Genomic DNA, 10,074 nt, shown 5'->3' on the forward strand with positions numbered 1-10,074 from the left:
CCTCTAAAAGACACCCACAGTTGCCTGGGTGTTTTAAAAATGTGACAGGTTAGATTCAGGCAGGAGGCCCAGCAAGCCAACCAACACTCTCCTTGGTTTCCTCTCCAGAACAGAGCCAGCAGATCCCCAGACATGTCCCGCCAGCAGCTCACACCACTGCCTCCCTGTCCTCTGCAAGACTCTGTCCAGCTGGGAATGAATATAGTGTCTTGTTACTGAAGTTATTGCTTTAAGACTCACCACTATAGACAAGTCAGTAAAAATCCCTTCCTATGACTTACTCTAAAAACACAAATTTATAAAAAAAATCCCAAATAACTATTTATTGCTACATGAAGTTGTTACAGAAATTATTTTAATTAAGTGATTAAGAATGGGCACAATATTATCTTCCATATGTTATTAGAATGCACAGCAGTAGTTCAATGCTTACAAAGATTTCCATTTGTGTTGGAATATTATTCATGAATTGGGAATTTAAAATACCACTCAAACGTGCCTTCACACAGTTGGCCAAATAAAGCAAAGTTGTTCAACAAGGGACTTCTGTGTTAGAGACCTTGAAAATAATGGCTTAACAGTATGCTAACTTGTTGAAAAGAATCTCATCAGAGGTCTGTCCAGTTATGACATGTTATGGATTTACTTTGGACTGAACCAATGGGCTGAGGTGTGCCACCGAGATGAAGGAATCCAGCTTGAAGGATATATATGTCTGTTTTAAGTAGGAATGTTCATTCATTAGCTCACTGCTCCATTCACTCAGCCCTGTGCAAACGGCTGCACCAAGGAATGATCCAACACAGACGCCTTTAAATCCCCACGCAGCAGCAGCAAGCAAGATACATCGGGACTCTCCTGGTGAGACAAGGAAGCAATTCCTTCCTGGTTGCACTGGGAGCCTTGAAATGGAAGAATACAGGCTACACTGCAAAAAATAATTTTTAACCCAATGCAATCCACACATTAATATGCTCACAATCCTCCCTTACATCTTCAATGTTTCGAATTTATTTTGGAGGAGCAAGGGATAGACGAGGTGAGCTGTTTTGAGGTGCAGGCTGAGCAAAACTGTCCAGAACAGCAGCTCCAGGGGCCATTGAAATAATATACAAGCTTTCACAGTGCAAAGTATGCTAAAGTGGGTCATACAGTTTATTTCCAGATGTTCTCACTCCCAGTATTTTCTAATTATATAGATGAAATCCATAAAGACTTCCTGTAGGAGGCTAAAACTGTGTAAAAAATGAACAAAACCTGTGCAGAATAATTTATAAGGGTGTAAAAACAGAGCAAGTAAACAAATAAACAAAATCACATAGTCCCAGTATTTAGAACTGAAATTGGTAAATTTTCAGGATTAATGAAATAATTTGTCAAAGCTCACAGAAAGCCTTTTTTTCCATCTGGAAAGTTTCCAAGCTCAAAAAATATTCTAACTAGAAGAGAAAGTTTAACAAATACTAAACACTGGCAGAAGAAGCATAAGAGGAAACAGAGAAAAACCAAGCAATATAAATGGTGAAAACTCTCAGGTAAAGTATTGTGAAATGACTGCCTACTTGAAGAAGCCTTATATTTGTCATTGTTGAAGTAATAAAGTGTCTGTAATGAAGATTGTCAAGCAGTCATTTTTGTAATCAGTCCAAGAAGCACATATGTGTTTTAATAAGTGGGTTTGAAATATAAACAGGGGCGTTTTCTCAAAATGAAGCAGAGCATAAAACCATATATGGTTTAGGTCACTGGAGAGAAGCCTGCCTGTTTAGTAGAGAAGACAATGCATCAGATAACATTATATACAGATTTGAGCCAACAGTTGTATTTTGGCCCATATGTGTGGAGCACAAAATATAATGCACATTTGAATCTATGGGCCTTCCCAAAGATTGCTAGATGACACAAGAGGATTTATGTTTCTTAAATTAATACATATGCCATTGCTGCTTTATAAGGCACTTTCTCATTACCGACCTAAATGCTTTCTGTTTGGGAAAAACCAAACCAAACCAACAAAACAAAACCAACCAAAAAACCAAAACCAAAACCTAAAACCCACCAACCAACCAAAATAAGAAAACCAAACCTCAAAGTGTTAATACCTGTAGTCTTTCCTTGCTCTGTTGTAGCTGTTAATACTCACATTTAGCATGGAGCAGACTGAAGTGCCTGTGGAGAACCTGTGTTAAGAAGGACAGAAGATCATAAACACATATGTGATACATTTGTATAAGGGTTTTTCTCTGTGAGACTCATCTGCACTCCAGCTCTTTTTAGAATAGCTGAAGTAAAACTTCTGTGCCTCTTTGGTGCATACAACCATATATAAAACTCCGTAATTTTTGCAGTGCTCACAGTGTTTGATTTACTTACTTTAAACCTAATACAACCTCATTCATCAGTACAAATTGCACAGCAAATTAGACATGACTGTACTTAGCAAAAATTACTTGAATTGTACAGAGTAAGGAAGTTGAGGGCAGGCTAAGTATCAGAAATAAGAAATATGGTCTTTTAATTGTTAGCAAAGCATTAAAACCAGTGATATTTTCTTTTGTTATTTAACATAATTTTCCCATCCCATTATGGTTTTTATTGTGATACTGGTAATTATAGTACATGTGTGTTTTCCTTTTCAGCCCTATGTATACCCCAGTTACTTTTTCCTGGCTGATTTTATACCCATGACATAACTTTTGGTCTTCTAACTCGACCTGATATACAAACTGTAGACCAAGACACAGCAATTTCTGCATCAGATGTAATATCTGTTCTACCCTGGGTGTCTTTCTGGGAGATGTGTTACAGCTCAGTTAAAGAACTGATACAGATGGAAAATTCAGCACATTGCTGTGTAAGAATTCGTTCCAAACATTAGCTACTATCACTTGATATTTGTGTTCTGTTTCCACCTCAGAACTGTGAAAATAAATTTCCAGCAGTTCCATCTGTAACATTAATTGGATTATGATCAAGTTACAACAATAACCAAAAATTTAAAAATTAATTTAAAATACCTTATTAGACTTAATTTGTAACAAAACTGGTCAAGAAGATAATTTCCATGAACGGTCTTACAGATTATGGTGAAGTCTCCTTCTAGCCTAGAGTAAACTGGGTTTCTTCAGTGTCTCAGGATGAAGCACATTTCCCAGACCTCATACCCTTCTTGCAGTTTTCTTCTGAGCCCCTTCTAGCTTGAAAAGGTCCTTGACAAAGCATAAATGCTAGAACTTGACAGAGTATTCCAGGAATGTTGTCACTAATGACATACAAGGAGTATCACCATCTCCATCCGTATGCCATTGGTTAGACATAGAAGGATTGCATCTTACATTAAATCACAGCTTTCTTCTTGTAGCTTACCTTCAAATTCATATTTAAGTCTTTTCTAGAGGACTCAGATTTCCCAATAATAATTGCTATGTAAATTCTTTTTCCTTTAGCCTGTTTTGACCACACAAAAATATTGTGTTTTAATGAATTTATTGCAATGAGCACTCCAGACTAGCTCATTCTTTCATGATCATGAATTGTTCATCTAAAGATTTTGTCACTTGTAAGTTTTTCTATTGATAATCTCACATTTTCCAGACTTTGCTAAAGATGTTGCATGACATTGGATAAAGAACAGATCTTCACAGGACTACACTAGTAATATTTTCCCCTTTGTGATTATACCTCACCTATACTTATTTCTTTACTACCTCTATATTAGTCAGTCTTTTGTAGGATTTTAATAGATTTTTCTTTTACAATATTGGCATTAATTAAGTTTTCTTAATTTTCCCAGCATTCTGTAATTAAAAAATTAGTAGTATGCTGAAATAAACTACCTTAACTTGCATCAAATCTATTGTCTGATCCTACATATTTGAAAAAAAAAATTTAGCATTATTTCTAGCTACTGCTGGGGTATAAAACAATTCTCATCAGCTTTAAGGTGGAATTAGATCTTTCTGCCTTTTCTGACAAAACAGATATGAATGAGCAAATCTGCCTTTTGCACATTGTGATCCATGTTTTTACTATCCTTGCTGAGAACAGGATATAAACCATTACCAAGATCTCACTTTTTCTTTATATACTTCATGTATTGTTTCTTATTTCCCTCCATCCTCTGCAGAGTTTTCTAAAGATATTTTCAGCTTCCTGTATCAATTGTCCATATTTCCCCAGAGTCAGTTTTAAATTCATTGCTATTACTCTTGTTTTTAGTTGTGTGAATTTTTTATTTCTGTCTTCATTTTCCCTTTAACCAATAGAATATTTTTAGGTTAAAGATGTCTGTTAAGAATTGCAAAGCAGTGTGTCTTTTCACACTGAATTTATCAAATCTGAATTATATTTCATATTTTCATGTGTAAGTGTTTCCTGACATAATTTTGCTCACAGTTTTTCTCAGCCTTGGGAAAACAGTTTTCTAAAAGGCAAAATATATACATTCCTAGTAAAGTACTGCCAAGGCAGATATTGGCAAAGTACACAGATGTTTCTGATGGGAAAAAAATAACAATCTTGCTCTTCCTTTCCACCAAATATACATCAAAATAAAGTTAATTCCAGACATACCCTGGGTTGCTGGGGTTTCTTTTACTCACCAAATTAAATTAATAATGTTTGGCTTGATTTTCAAATAAACATTAAGCAGTTTAATTCATTGCTGGAACTGATTTGTCCAAAGGAAAGCTGTAGAGTGCTTTAGAAGTTAACCATAAATTCCAGATCTTTTAGCCTGCTCTAACTTGTGTCCTCTGAGATCTCAGAAAAGTCCCTTTATGTCTCTGTGCCTCAGTTTCCCATCAGGAAGACTGAAACAACAGTTTTCTAAAACAGACAGGTAATTTGTATATAGGCACAAAACCAGGAAAGTATGCTGAGAAAAGCATATAAGCATCTCTGATTAAAAAACAAAACCACTTAATGGATCCATAATACAACTAAGTGCAGAACCATCCTAAAACTGTATCTAGTGTTCCTTTGCTATTTTCTTTTTGGAAAGTATAATTTGGAAAGGGCAATTGTGTCTCTGTTCCACTGCAGAAGTTCTGAACTCCTTTCAGTTGGTTATTTTTTTACTTTTTAATTTTGAAATTATATATTGCACAAACATACATAAAGCCAATAGTAATACATATTTTTTTATTTCCTTTCCTTCTATATTAAAAATCTCAAATTAGGAAAAAAAATGATTAGTACTTTCTATGGTTTTTTAAAGGTTGTATTAGTAGCATGGTAATTCATTCAGGCATCTTTAGACTTTTTGACTTTTCAGTGAATGGCACAAAAAGCAAGCTTAGTGTGTGCTGTCTGAATCTCTAGCTGAAGCATGTGTCAAACAGTTCATATAGGTAGCCTGTGAAAGCCTTGCTAAATAGGCTGAAGAACAGAACTGAGTTCTTTCAAAAGCAATAGAGATCTGGGATTAGATTCATTTAGAATTAACAGCCCAGCAATAATTTATGTGCTTTGACAAAAAAGACTGATCACTTGGGGCCTTACTGATACTTTCTCTTGGAGATTAACCAGTGGAACTGGAAAGAAAATACAGATTTTTACAGAATTAAAGAGAAATAGTTACTGTAAATGTGAAACTTGAAGGCTGCTACAAGTCTTCAATTTCTCAGTTTTGTAGCTGATCTGACAAACAATTTGGTCCTTTCACATTTAATAAAAGAGCATGTAGGACAATGATTAATAGTTTTGCTCAGGCCAGCAAAGATGTTTCTTTCACTGCTGCTTCAGAAGTGACTTGCTCACATTTCTTACATCATGATGTCTAAATATTTTTTCCTTTACAAAGAGAGAACATTTATGGATACATCTGTTATACAAAGATTTCAGTTTTGAAAGGAAAGATTTTGTCTTATTTCCTACCAATTAATTTTTATTTAAATTCAGATCAAAATATGTATTATCTACTTCTAAAGTACACAAGTTCAAATCCAGACATCTTAGACCTTAGCTGCTGATCCAGATTTTGAATGCTGAAGTGCTAGAGTCTCTGTTCCAGCTTGAGGTTATGGGCAACAAAAGTACTGAGAACTTCAGTTCACAGGTGATTTTTGTGTCCGTATGTGTGTGTTCACCTAATTTTCACAGGTTAAATAAAAATTAACTTATAGAATCAGGAATTTGATTACAAATATCTGCACTTACAGATTTTTCTGCCTGGCTAAAAACACCTTATTAATTTTAGTTCACTAAAACACAACCCAGCTGTAACTTGACCCATTTTGAGTAGCTATACTTAAAACCGGTGTTATGCTTTCAGTACTAAAGACTGATAACTTGATAGCTCCCCAGGGCTTGTTGGTTACAGTTTAAGTACAGAGTTGACATTACATGCTATTTTTCTGAAAATCCCAGCAGTGATATTACAACTGAGATACTGGTAATTGAAGATATAGTCAAAGATTGTTAGAGTGTGGATATCTTCAAACATACAGTGTCATTCACTAACCTGCAATTTCACTCATTTTCAGGTCCTTTCAATCGTATGAAAATGGGACTGTAAAACCAAATGAAAACAGCAGTTCAGAAGTACTCTCTGGGCCAAGACAAAACCAGCCTGGATTCTCTCACCCTTACTCACAGTGAACAGTAGGCTGCTCTATAAATAGTTCTCATTATTTAAATATGAATAAAGGTCACCCAATCTGGTGCTTAGGGATTGCATAATAATGTTTTTATCTGTATTTCCTCAACATTTAAGAAAATATGCACAACTCACTCTTCTGGTTTCACAGTTGAGAAGCTGGTGCAGAGCTAGATCAAATGAGTTATCCTATACCCTTCAACAAGCCAAAGGAAGCCAGAAATAGAACCTAATTTATTTTTCTGAACGGATTTCAATGGAACGGGGTAGCATTCTATTAGATTTTCCTTCTGTTTCTGCACAATTTCCAGAAGGCTCTATTTCTAAGAAAATATGTCTACTGTATCTGGTTTTATTAGTCATTTCTTAGACTGGCAGTGGATGCAAGCAATGATGCTGTCCGATCCCAACAAACTCTTGTTCCAAATGCAGAAGAAAATAATTACCACAGGTAGCAAATCTATGAATCTGAATGATTTAAGGCTTTCATGCAGATTAATGGAGTGTTTTATTCTATTTCCCAGAATTTATGTGTTTGTTTTCTCATAATAAAGGAAGTTTCTAGCTTCTGGTTATGAAGATAGCCTTGACAATGTAAACCAACATACTTTCATCTTGTGGAGTCCTCATCCTCACCAGCTAAAACAATAGCATCAAGCAAGTTAACTTCCCCCATTCATCTTGCCAGGGTGTCAGCCTTGAAGCAAAACATGCACACTTAAGTACCAACACAGTTAACCAATTCACTGCTTCTGATCAGATTAGAACTTACTAGTCAGCACAATTAGACAGCAGGCAGACACTTGTGATGTTCTTGACATGCAATCACTCGAAAAAGCTGAATACGCTGTTGATAGGAAAATAGAGAACAGTCTACTAATTTTAAAATGTATTTTTCTAGAATAAGTACCTACATAAAGCTGTACCCTTGAGTTTTGGAATACTTTCTAAACATCTTCTTCTGCATTTCTAAACCTCTCCCAAACAGTGACTCTTTAAGATTTCTTTTCTAATCCCTACCTCTAATTTTGGTGCTCCATGGCCAATTGCTGCCTGACTGCCAGATTCTTCTGCCATGACTGGGCCTTCAATTATATCTTCAAGTTCTTTGAGGGAAGATTAAGAAAGAAGCATTCTAAATTGACCCAAAAGGACACAGATGCACATTTATTCTGAATTGATTGAAACAACCAAGCAGAAATTATATAAAAAAACTATACTAACATCATCCTTATAATATTGCAAGGATGAGAGGAGACAGTGGGACCATACAAAATGTGACATCTCTTCTGAAACATCCCAGATAAAACTAACTTCCAGTTATTATACACCACATTTTCTGTCTAGAAATCAAAATACATTACTGATTACTTCTGCAAAGCTTACTGTGCCCATTTAATAGAATAAGAACCAGACATTAGGCAAAAACCATGATTCAGCAGGAAAGAAGTGGCAGGGATGGGAAAGGATGCGAAGTCCCAGGACAGCTCTCAGTTTATTAAATCATGCTGCCTCTGCTCAGGTAGCATCTCAAGCACACATTGCAGAGTTAACAGATGTTAACAGCTGCTTGGAAAAAAGCTTATCTGCCCTCTGGCCCCTCACCTTGAATGACTGAATTAAAGCATGAGCCCAGAGCCACAGCATCAAACACAGAGGCTGCATCCCAAGAACATGGCTCATATTCCCTGTTACAGAACTGGACCAGGAGCAAGGTGATGTAATTACCACACACAGCAAGTACCTGATTCCTGGAAGTTTCCCACTTGCCACTTCTTCTTACTTGCATTCTTTTGCTGGGCATAAATTTACTGACAGCTTTTCTCACAACTTTTTCTGCCTACATCCTCCTGTCTCCAACTCTGTCTTGAGGCCTCTTTCAGCTCAACATTTTTTACACTGGAAATGCAGATAAAAACCTAATAACTTTTTTAAAATTCCATAGTATGAGGACAGGGGATGTGTTCTTTTCATAATGAAAGCAAGAACACTTGGAGTGTTTTTTTTCAGAATAAAAATGTATTTTTTGACACATTTCTGAGAGAACAGTTATAATGTTGTGTTTATTGACATTCATTTACTAGCCATCATGAGAGCACTTAATTAAAGTCCCTGTGGCTTTAAATTATGGCAAGATTTTAAGAAACTTTTAAAATTTAAAACTGTGTGTAGTTGGCTTGGCAAATGTTTAGCTATTGCACAGAGGTTCTTTTTAATTGCTCTATTTAGAAAGAGCTTTTCACTTTCAAAGCAGTTAACAAAGGTCCTGCTAGCTGCCCAGTTATTTAAATGCATGAATACATTTAAATTTCCATACCTCGGGGAGTGTGCAGAAGCTGCATTTGGAATGAAGAGCTCTAACAAAGGCAGAAGAAGAAGATACCAGAGTGGCAGTGATCCCAGGCCACTCACACAGAGATGTTCAGGACAGCACATGTGGGTGCCACATGGGCAGGTGAAGCTGTGATTCTAGCTGTGTGGAAAGGCAGATAATAATTAAGCAATCAGATGTGCTAAGTGCATCACGCTGCGACATCGCTCCGTTTCACATGGGTTGAGAGGTTTGAAACTGGAGGCATTAAGTGAGGAGATGGCCAAGTTACAGCTGTAATCCTAAGGTTTTCCTCGTGATCCCTGGAGCACCACGGTGCCAGTCTTGTCCTGACACACTCCGGGAGCATGCCAAACGCTTTTCAGCCTAAGGAGAGCGTTTGACATCTTTCAGCTGCTAAGACTGAAGGATTTGGGCTCTGGATGTATTCCAATGCTCCTCTCCCATACGCATGTACTCACTGCGGCTCTCCCTAAACCACCCCGTGCTGCGGGATTCCCAGCTGCCGCCTGCTCCGGGGATGTTGCCTCGTCCCTTGCAGCGAGGGGTCCCGGCGGGCCGGGATCGGGACCGGGATGGGGATCGGGACGGGGACGGGGACGGGGCCCGGGCCCTGCCGCCTCCCTCCGGCCTGGAGCAGCGCCCGCCGGGCCCAACCCCTTGGCAGCGGCGGCGCGGGGAGCCCGGGCACGGCGCCGCTCCCCGCATTTTAATGGTAGCTTCATACAGTGTCAAGAAGGCTCATCGTGAAGCCCAAGAAGATAAAACCTGCTCTTGCAGGGCTGTAGGAGCACAGCACACGCTTCTGCATCCCAGCCTGTCCTTCCCTCACCATTTCTGCTGACAATCTTCTCCTGGATGTTGTTTTTTTTTTTAATAATGCAAAAGTTAAGCAATTATCAGCATTAGTATTAGTATAATTAGTATTATTATTGTTGTTATGGTTATCACTATTGTTATTGTCATTTCTTTTGAGGTAGAGTCTATACGACCTGGAGAACACAGATTTAAGATTTGCACTGTAAGTGAACTATTAACCTGAACTGCACGGAAATGTTACACCAAACAGCCATACATTTGTTCAGCTGGTTCTGGCCCTTTTTAAAGGCAAACCGAGGTAGTTTCTCAAGAGGAGACAGAGCAG

At 37.6% G+C, this 10,074-nt stretch overlaps 1 long non-coding RNA gene across 1 annotated transcript; it reads right to left on the reverse strand.

Moving 5' to 3' along the window:
- Positions 1–382: 382 nt before the first annotated feature.
- LOC134416134 (uncharacterized) lies at positions 383–9,497 on the reverse strand. The gene is made up of 6 exons (XR_010027186.1): positions 9,392–9,497; positions 8,916–9,071; positions 7,371–7,445; positions 6,464–6,511; positions 2,103–2,180; positions 383–928 (listed from the first exon to the last, which is right to left on the reverse strand). It is a non-coding gene; the product is annotated as an uncharacterized LOC134416134 (long non-coding RNA).
- Positions 9,498–10,074: the final 577 nt, after the last annotated feature.

This window comes from Melospiza melodia, chromosome 1, assembly GCF_035770615.1.
Source record: "Melospiza melodia melodia isolate bMelMel2 chromosome 1, bMelMel2.pri, whole genome shotgun sequence".
Taxonomy (NCBI): Eukaryota; Metazoa; Chordata; class Aves; order Passeriformes; family Passerellidae; genus Melospiza; species Melospiza melodia.